The sequence below is a fragment of the Panthera pardus genome, unplaced genomic scaffold (assembly GCF_024362965.1).
Source record: "Panthera pardus isolate Hobbes unplaced genomic scaffold, ASM2436296v1 HiC_scaffold_12, whole genome shotgun sequence".
Lineage (NCBI taxonomy): Eukaryota > Metazoa > Chordata > Mammalia > Carnivora > Felidae > Panthera > Panthera pardus.
This window is the reverse complement of record NW_026526677.1, coordinates 98,755,645-98,765,457: the sequence shown is the minus strand read 5'-3', so window position 1 is coordinate 98,765,457 and position 9,813 is coordinate 98,755,645. Positions and strand designations below refer to the sequence as shown.

General features: G+C 41.8%; 1 non-coding gene across 1 annotated transcript; it reads left to right on the top strand.

Annotated features, from left to right (window-relative positions):
• Positions 1–8,652: 8,652 nt before the first annotated feature.
• Positions 8,653–8,819, top strand: LOC128776351 (U1 spliceosomal RNA). Its single transcript, XR_008421428.1, has one exon. It is a non-coding gene; the product is annotated as a U1 spliceosomal RNA (small nuclear RNA).
• Positions 8,820–9,813: the final 994 nt, after the last annotated feature.

Here is a 9,813-nt window from a genome sequence, read left to right as displayed (position 1 = left end):
TTGCTGCATGTACTACCCATCTTTGTGCTGTATACTAAGTGTTCCCTCACGTGAAGATACCCTAATTTGTCTATTCTATTGCAAATGGATGTTTAGGTTGTTTCTAATATTTGGCTGCTACAGATACCTCTGCTATTAACACCCTAGCATGTGGTTTTAGTGAACAGATGTATACAAAAAAATGCACATGGGGTGTGTTCCTGGGAACAGCGTTGCTGGGTCATCCCATATATATGTGATTATGATGAGCTTTAGTGGGTACTATCAATTTCCCAAGCCACAGCATTGATTCATACTGCTTTCAACGATGTCTCCCTTATTTTTAGTCAAATCTTTTGTTGAGGACTCCATCCCATTTCATCTACAAACAAACGTTTTAAAAATCTATGTTTTGGCTAGAGGATTGGCGAGGGGACAGCAAAGACAGGAAACCTGAAGACAGGGGAACCTAGGACAGGTGCAGGTGTGTGTGGTCAGCCAGTTCTTCCTCTCTAGATATTCTCCCCCAAGAGCTAAGCTTCAGGGGTCGTGGTTTTGCTTCATAAAATACAATGTTCCTTCGCACAGTTGAATTGAATGGTTTTTCAATGAATGCTAATTAATTGCCTCATTATTGATCGCCCATTAGTGATTAGGTTAAATCATTAAACCGTAAGCTTAGGTGGAAAGAGACCATGCATGTGTTTCAACACTGTAACCTCAGACACAATAGAGGTGCCGTAAATGTTAGGGTGAATAAACAAATAAATAAATGAATGAGTTTCCTAAAGCTTCACAACTACGCATCATGGCCTGATGTATCATGCTTGGTTCATTCCGCAGATACTAATCCTCTGACTCAGAATTAAGGATCCAGGCCCTTCTCGCAAGTCTGTCCTAAACACCATGAGACGGTATCTGAGCTCTCTTGGGATTATGCACATAGGATCAGTCAGCTGGCCAACCACACTCCTTCAGGGGGTGCATCCTGGCCCCACCCTCACGGAGATCATGGTCAAAAAGCAGAGGCTCAGAGAGAGAGCCTAGGAAAGAACATGCACACGCAGAATGCTGCCCTCTCTTCACTGTTCATGAGCACGAACAAAGGGCTCATTTACACAGAGTGTCACATTTAATCCGCTCAAAAGCCCTGTGGGACATGTTGTTATTGTTGTCTTCATTTTAGAAAATAAGGCAATTCAGAGAAGCGCGGTGACTTGTCCATGGTCACAACTAGTAAGTGGTAAAGGCCGCCTTTCGCTTAGATCTGTCTAAACCAAGATCCTGAGATGTTGTCAGTTATGTGTGCATACATCATTTAAAAATTAGGGGCGCCTGGGTGGCTCAGTCGGTTAAGTGTCCAACTCTTGATTTGGGCCAAGCCGGGCTCTGCACCCACAGCGTGGAGCCTGGAGCCTGCTTGAGATTCTCTCTCTCTCTCTCTCTCTCTCTCTCTCTCTCTCTCTCTATCTCAGTTCTCTGCCGTTCCACTGCTCATGCTCTCTCTCTCTCAAAATAAATAAATAAATCTTAGAAAAGAATTAAAGTTGCTTTGGCTCTCAAGTGTGGTGGCGTTTTATATTTGATTTCAATTAAGTTAAATACATCCTGTACAGAGCATCTACCATGTACGGAAGACCTGTGTGTGACTTAAGCTAATATTAAATGCTATTTACTTTCTCTAAACACTCCTTCGGCTTCCCTGGTTAGGAGAAAGCTGAGCCCTGAGGGAAAATTATTTGGCGATCATAGCAGAAATGACCTGAAGCCTGAAGAAGTGGGTCTTAAGGGTTCAGAAAGGCCTTTCCAGAAGCAGAGACACACAGGAGTTATAAGGGACGGGAGGAAGATGACCAGGTAGAAACAAGGCAGGAGAGAAGGAAGCCGGAAATGATTTCCCATCAGAAATTGCTTTGCTTTGTTTTCACGACAGCCGTTGACTTCCCAAAGGCCAAAGAACGCAGGACATACTTGAGGGTCACTGGCAGGTCCTTGCATCGCCGGACTGCAGAGAACATAAACACTCCGGTCATAGATGACGCGGCCGGCCACCTCACCCACACCTCTGGCGTCTGGGTCCCGGTGATGCTGGCTCCTTGTCAGTGCTGCAGGCTGCTGTGACCCTGGGCTGCGGGGGAGGGGCAGAGCAGCAGGTGACGGGAGGACACTGCAGTACAAGGCAAAGCCGTGGGAAGAGCTGCGTTGTCCTGTAGTCCTTTGACAGGCCAGGGGACTGCAGGAATCCAAGGGTGGGGGTGGGGTGAGGAGGTAGAATATCACTGTTGCAGGGCCCTAGCCAGGAAGAAAATGCTTTAAAATTCAGCTTCCTGGCCTGGTTCCCAGCACAGCTAATGCCTGGAACTGACCAGTTGCCTGGAGAGTTTCAATTCTTTATTATATGCAGCTTATGCCTTAGCATTCAGTTTTCTTTTGCCACTCAGTTTCAGATGGCCCACTGTGGCCTCTGCTCATGATTCAGACTGAAATAGCGGCCTGCTTTGCATGCTCGTTCAAGATACATTTCAGTTCTTGTTTCTTTGAAAAGGTCCTGCCTGGGATGCTGTATGAAATGTCAAGTTCCGGTCTGGTATTCCCCCACGTACCTTCAGGCCTGTAGTGTGACTTTTATGGGATTCCCACTCATACCCAGAATCCCTGCATGTTAATGGGCTTGTCTAATTCAGAAATGGCTGGATGATGTCATGGCCCCATGAGATCATACATTTTCACCTTACATCACCTTCCATGGACTAGCTGGAATCCAAATTACTTAGCCCATCCCAGTCTCTATTAGGACATATCTATTACAGACAAAGAGTTATCAAGGCATTATAATCTTCTTCCTACAAAGTAACCAAAGGGACTTGTACAGATTTTTACAATGGTCTGTTCCCCAGACCCACACCTCTGACAGTTGGCTAGTCCTTACTGATACGAACCCACAGCTGTCCTGAGGCCGCTTAAGGTTAGACTGTGTTTTCCTGCGTTGGACATGGAAAGGTAATGGCTTCCCATAACTTCTGCAATGTCCCCAACATACCCCCTGGAAGTTTTTCCCACATATAAGACCACTTAGATCTTATGACAGCCCTGAGAAGCTTAAGTTCAAGGTTATATGTAAGACATTGGGAACTTAAACTTGGAGATTTTTTTTTGAAGTTTATTTATTTAAGCAATCACTACACCCAGATATGGGGCTTGAACTCACAACCCAAGATTAAGAGCCACATGCTCTACCTACTGTGCTAGCCAAGTGCCCGTATGGAAATTCTCAAGACCTTAGTGCTTTGCTCAGGGTTACCTTTGTTGACTTTTCTGGCCATTGGAGCTGGTCGTCCCTTTCAGAAATGGATGCTTCTTCTCTGACCCCATTTTTTCATCCCTCCACGTTCTAAAGAAGGGTCCCTTTCCAGACATCTATATATTCTTTAATATCCCCTTTATTCAGAAAGCCCCTTTCTGGATGTTCTGAACAAACGACCCAGGTGTGGTAAGAACTGGTTACCGATAGGAAAGTCAGGATCCAGAGCGATCAGTCAGAATTAGACAAGGACCCCAATGAAAAATAAACGAACTTGAACAGTTCACAAAAGAGGAAATATACAGGGCTAAAAGACACGTGGGAAAATGTTCAAGTTCACTAATAACAAAAGAAATGCAAATTTTAAAAACCAGGTACCATTTTTTATCTATCGAACTTGCAAAGTTAAAAAAAGAAAAGAAAAAGAAGAATATCCAGAGCCGACAAGTATGCAGTGGAGGGGCCACCGCTATGCTCTGCTAGGGATTGTATACATTGATACTACTTTTAGAGGGACAATCTAGTGATACGTATCATTCCGTTCCTTTCCAATTATCCCAAGAAAATGATCCAAAATAGATTAAAAATTTTATTCACAAAGATCCAGTGTTGTTTATAAGACTGAAAAAGAAGCTGGAAACAACTTAGATGTCAAAAAAGAAGAGATTGGTTGAATACATTTCAGTATCCTCCCACAATAGAACATTAATGCAGCCATCAGATAAGACCTTCAGTCAAGTTTCTAGTAACATGGGGAAATGCTCTCATTGCGGTGTTAAGTAAAAAGAGAAAAATACCAAATCATATATATGTTATAATCTCAAATACGTTAAAAAATAAAACCCCAAAACGCAGAAGCAAGGAAGGGGATAAAATATACTAACTTATTAACAGTGGTTGTCTTGGGGTATTGGAATCACTGGCAATTTTTCCTTTTCCTTCTTCTTCCCTTTTCCCTCTAATGTTCTGTACTGATAATATATTGTCTTTATAATAAAATTTTTATTTGAAAATAATTGGCTACAGAAATCAAGACGTGCAGTCTTGGCATGAGAATAGACCTATTGGTAGAAGAGATTAGAAAGGCCAGAAATAAATTGTTCCATTTATGGTCAATTGATTTTCAATAGGGCATTAAGAAAACGCAAGGGGGAATAATGGTCTATTCAATAAATGGTACTGGGACAACTGGATATCCACATGCAAAAGAGTGAAGCTGGACCCCTTCCTCACATCATGCATAAAAATTAACTAAACTGGATCATGGACCTAATAGTAAAAGCTAAAACTATAAAATTCTTGGAAGAAAACATAGAAGTAAATCTTCATGACCTTACGTTAGGCGAAACCTTCTTAAATAAGACACCAAAAGCACAGACAACAAAAGAAAAATGGACAAATTAGACTTCATCAAAATTAAATATTTTTTGTACTTCAAAGAACATGACCTAGAAAGTGAAAAGACAACCCACATAATGTGGGGAAATATTTGCAAATCATATATCTGATAAGGGAATTGTACCCAAAATATACAAAGAACTCTTACAACTCAACAAAAAGATTAATAATTCAGATGAAAAATGGACAAAGATTCGTGTAAACATTTCTCCAAAGAAGATATACAGATGTCTAATAAGAACTTCTTTATTCATTTCTTATTGCTGCCATAATTAAAATACCACAAACTTAGTGGGTTAAAACAATACCAATTTATCAGAGCACCTGGCTGACTCAGTCAGTGGAGCGTGTGACTGTGGATCATGAAGTTGTGAGTTCAAGCCCCATGTTGGGTACAGAGATTACTTAAAAATAAAATCTTTAAAAAACAAAACAATGTATTGTCTTACAGTTCTGGAGCTCAGAAGTCGAATATGGGGAGAAACAGAGACTAACTGTTCCTGGGTACAGGATATCTTTTGGGGATGATGAAAATATTTTAAAATGGATTTTGGTGATGGTTGCACAACTCTGAATATACTAAAAAACATTGATTTGTGCATATACTTTAAATATATGGGTTGTATATATGTAAATTATATCTCAATAAGCTGTGAAAAAATAATAAATGAATCCCAGTAGGATCCCAAATCAGTTTAACAATAAATCCAATGCAAACTGGCTTAAAGAATTAAGGAAATTTATTGGCTCATTTACCTGAAAAGTACAAAGGAAGTAAAGACTTCAAGTGCACCCCTCCCCAGGAGCTAGAGCCCCAAATGTGCATGCTGGTGTCCAAGGTGGGGAAGGTGGGATGGATGTTGTAGAAATATCACCCACTAAGGGCAGAGAGAAGAAAACAGAAGAAGGTCAAGTTCAAAGATACATCTTAGTGGGGCACCTGGGTGACTCAGTCAGTTAGGAATCATGATCTCACAGTTCATGAGTTCAAGTCCAGCTTCTGTGCTGACAATCTTGGAGCCTGGAGCCTGGAGCTTGCTTCTGATTCCGTGTCTCCCTCTCTCTCTCTCTCTCTCTCTCTCTCTCTCTCTCTCTCTGCCCCTCCCACATTCATGCTTTCTCTCTCTCTCTCTCAAAAACAAACAAAAAAATTTTTTTAAAGTTACATCTTAGAGACTGTGCGCATCAGGCTGAAGCTAGTGAGGGAGTTGTGTGCTAGACTGAGGCTTGAGAAAAACAGCTAAGGACAGTGGTAAATGTTCTAAAATAAGATTGTTGTGATGGCTTCACAGCCCTGTAAATATAATTAAAAAACACTAAATTATACACCTTAAATGGTAAGTGAATCATATTTCAATAAGATTGGGGTTTTTTTTTTAATGTTTAGAGCAAGAAGATAATTATTAATTTAGCACTCGGGCATAGGATGCCAGATTTACAAGTGACCGAGAGAAAAGGGTGCCTCTCCTATTTAGGGTTCCCTCAAGGAGAATGGAGTTCAGTGTGAAGTCCAAGATGTGGGAAAGATCATAAGCGACCCTCTGTGTATTTTAAAGGAGTCCAAGACTCCAGAGCCCAGATAAGTTACGTCTTAGGGCCCTGAAAGAACTTGGAGGTGTAGTCATTATTTATCCTACAATCTGTGAGAATTATGGAGAATTGGGGAAGAGAAGTTTTTTTAAAATTTTTTTAACGTTTATTCATTTTTTGATAGAGAGAGACAGAGCGTGAGTGGGGGAGGGGCAGAGAGAGAGGGAGACACAGAATCTGAAGCAGGCTCCAGGCTCTGAACGGACAGCACAGAGCCCGACACGGGGCTCGAACTCACAGACCGTGAGATCATGACCTGAGCCCAAGTCGGACACCCAACCGACTGAGCCACTCAGGTGCCCCGAAGAGAAGTTTTGAAGATAGGGATAGGCACACATACAGATTTATCATAAGTGACATGGGGAGGGTGAGAATGGAAGTTCTCCCAGAACCTTTAATAAAATGAAACCTGTTTCAAAGAATGCAAGCTCTGGATGGCAGGGACTTCATCTGTTTGTGCATAACTGTATCTTTAGCTCCTAGAACATTGCCTAACCCATTATAGGCACCCAAATATTTGCTTAAGGTTGAGTGTTGACTTCTTCAGGATAGGCAGTGGGGGAGAACCTGGGTACACAGTGAAAAGCATGGAAGCTAGGCTGTACACAAAATGAATCTTGGACAAAAGAAACCTTAGTGAGAGTTTTGCTGTTGTTGTTATAAAATGGTTTTGGATTTGGCCAAATGCTTTTTCTGTATCTATCGAAATAATCATATGGTTTTTCTCCTTTATTCTGTTAATATGATAAATTACATTAATTGATTTTCCAATGTTAAACCATCTTGCATTCCTAGGATAAACCCACTTGGGAAGGCCATGTTATCCTTTTTATGTACTGCTGAATTCAGTTTGCTAGTATTTTGTTAACAATGAAGCCATCTGGGCCTAAGGGAAGATTTTTCATTACCCATCCAATTTATTTAAATTTTTTTTTTTCAACGTTTTTTATTTATTTTTGGGACAGAGAGAGACAGAGCATGAACGGGGGAGGGGCAGAGAGAGAGGGAGACACAGAATCTGAAACAGGCTCCAGGCTCCGAGCCATCAGCCCAGAGCCTGACGCGGGGCTCGAACTCACAGACCGCGAGATCGTGACCTGGCTGAAGTCGGACGCTTAACCGACTGCGCCACCCAGGCGCCCCCCCATCCAATTTATTTAATTGATATAGGACTCTTTAGATATTTCATTTCTTCTTGAGTCAGTTGTGATCATTAGTGTCTTTCAAGGAATGTATCCATTTCATCAAGTTTTTCGATTCTTATTGGTGTAAAATTTTTCATAATGTTCCATTGTTGTCTTTTTAATATCTGTAGGGTCTGTAGTGAAATCCTCCCTTGTATTTGCACCAAAAACTAAACCTTGACCCAAGGTAAACAATAAACTATAGTGATATGGAAAAAACAAACAGACAAACCCTAAATCTTGGGACCAGAGTCAGATTTGAAAGTCTAGGCAAATTGCAGTTGGTTACTATGTCTCTTACATCTCCTATGCTTATTTTCCTTCCATTGCCAACCTTGGAGGATCCACTTTAGATTTAATGAAAGCTGCTAGGAAGAAAGGTAGCCTCCAGAAACAGCAAGTAGCAAGCTCACTGTTGATCTTGGGTGAGATTCTTAGGTAGGTTTGTGAGTGATACAAAAAAAAAAAAAAAAAAAAAAATGGTGTTCACTGAGAGTCATATATTCACTAAGAAGAATTTGGCTGTAATTCCTAATGGTTATCTATCTACCTCCCTTGACAGCTGGGATTGTTTAAACTAGTATTTACTGTGGCCCTATTTTGGACCATGTGTACTAGGTGCAGGCAAAACAGAGGGTGAGAAAAACTCCCGGCCTTTACCATATAGTGAGGGTGATAGTCACTAAACCAGTAAGTGCATGAATATAACTACAAACTGTGGGAAGCGCTATGAAGGAATTGTGCCAGATTTTTAATTTAGATTGGGTGGTGGAAGGGGGGAGGAAGCCATCCAAGGAGGCCTCCAAGAGGAACTCCCATTGAAAGATGAGTATGAGTTAGCCTAGGAAATAACGACAGGAAGAGTATTCGAAGTGAGCAGCATGGGCTTGAGTTAGGAAAGTGTTTGCTGACTTTGAGGAACTGAGAGCAGGCAAGTGTTGCTGGAAAGTAGTGGGAAAGGGAGACGCACGGGAGCCAGGGAGGTGGGAGGGTCAAAAACTATGAAAGCTTTAAAGGGCGATTACATGGTTGCCTTTTATCCTAAGGGCACTAGAAAGCCATTGGTAGAGTTTGGGCAGGAATGTAGCATGATCCAGTTTTGTTTTACTCATTACGGAAAAATGTAAACACATATGACAACAGATACAATAGTATTAGGACCTACTACGTGCCCATGACCAGCTTCAAAAATTATCTTAGATACTTACCTGGCAGGGGAGATACCATGATCATCACGAAGGTGGTTTTCCCGGGGCAAGGCTTATCCATTGCACTCCGGGCGTGCTGACCTCTGCGATTTCCCCAAATGTGGGAAACTCTACTGCATAATTTGTGGTAGTGGGGGACTGCGTTCGCACTTTCCCCTAGGGAAAAAAAAAAAATTACCTTAGAGCCGATCCTCAGGATTCCGGAATAAGAAATAGAAATTCCTGGGGTGCCTGGATGTCTCAGTCAGTTAAGCATCCAACTCTTGGTTTTGGGTTAGGTCATGATCTCGCGATTTCCAGTGTTCGAGCCCCGTATTGGGCTCTGCGCTGACAGTGCTGTGTAGCCTGCTTGGGATTCTCTCTCTCTCCCTCTCTCTCTGCCCCTCCCCCACTCGTACTGTCTCTGTGTCTCTCAAATGAAATAAGTAAACATCAAAAAAAAAAAAAAAGGAATAGAAATTCCTAGAAATTCTTGATATTATAAGCAATTCTGTGTTTTGTTTTAACGTTTATTCATTTTTGAGAGACAGATAGTGAGTGGGGGAGGGGCAGAGAGAGAGGGAGACACAGAATCCAAAGCAGGCTCCAGGCTCTGGGCTGTCAGCACAGAGCCTGTCATGGGGCTCAAACCCACAAACTGTGAGATCATGACCTGAGCCAAAGTTGGGTGCTTAACCAACTGAGCCACCCAGCACCCCAGCAATTCTGTATTTTTTATAACACTTTATTTACATGCTTTATATTCCTTAAAATTTTTTTTTAAATTTTATTCATTTGAAAGAGAGAGACAGACAGAGCTCAAGTGGCGGAGGGGCAGAGAGAGAGGGAGACGTAGAATCTGAAGCAGGCTCCAGGCTCTGAGCTGTCAGAACAGAGCCCAACGTGGGGTTTGACCCATGAACCACAAGGTCATGACCCGAGCGGAAATTGGACACTCAAGTGACTGAGCCACGCAGGAGCCCTTTGCATGTTTTAAGTAATAGTGAATGATTGGGGCGCCTGGCTGACTCAGTCAGTAGAGCATGTGATTCTTGATCTCAGGGTTGTGCGTTTGAGCTCCATGTTGGGTGTAGACATTACTTAAAAAAACAAAAAAATCTTAAGTAACAATAATAATAAGTGATCATGATAATAAACAGTGCACCAGTTTTCT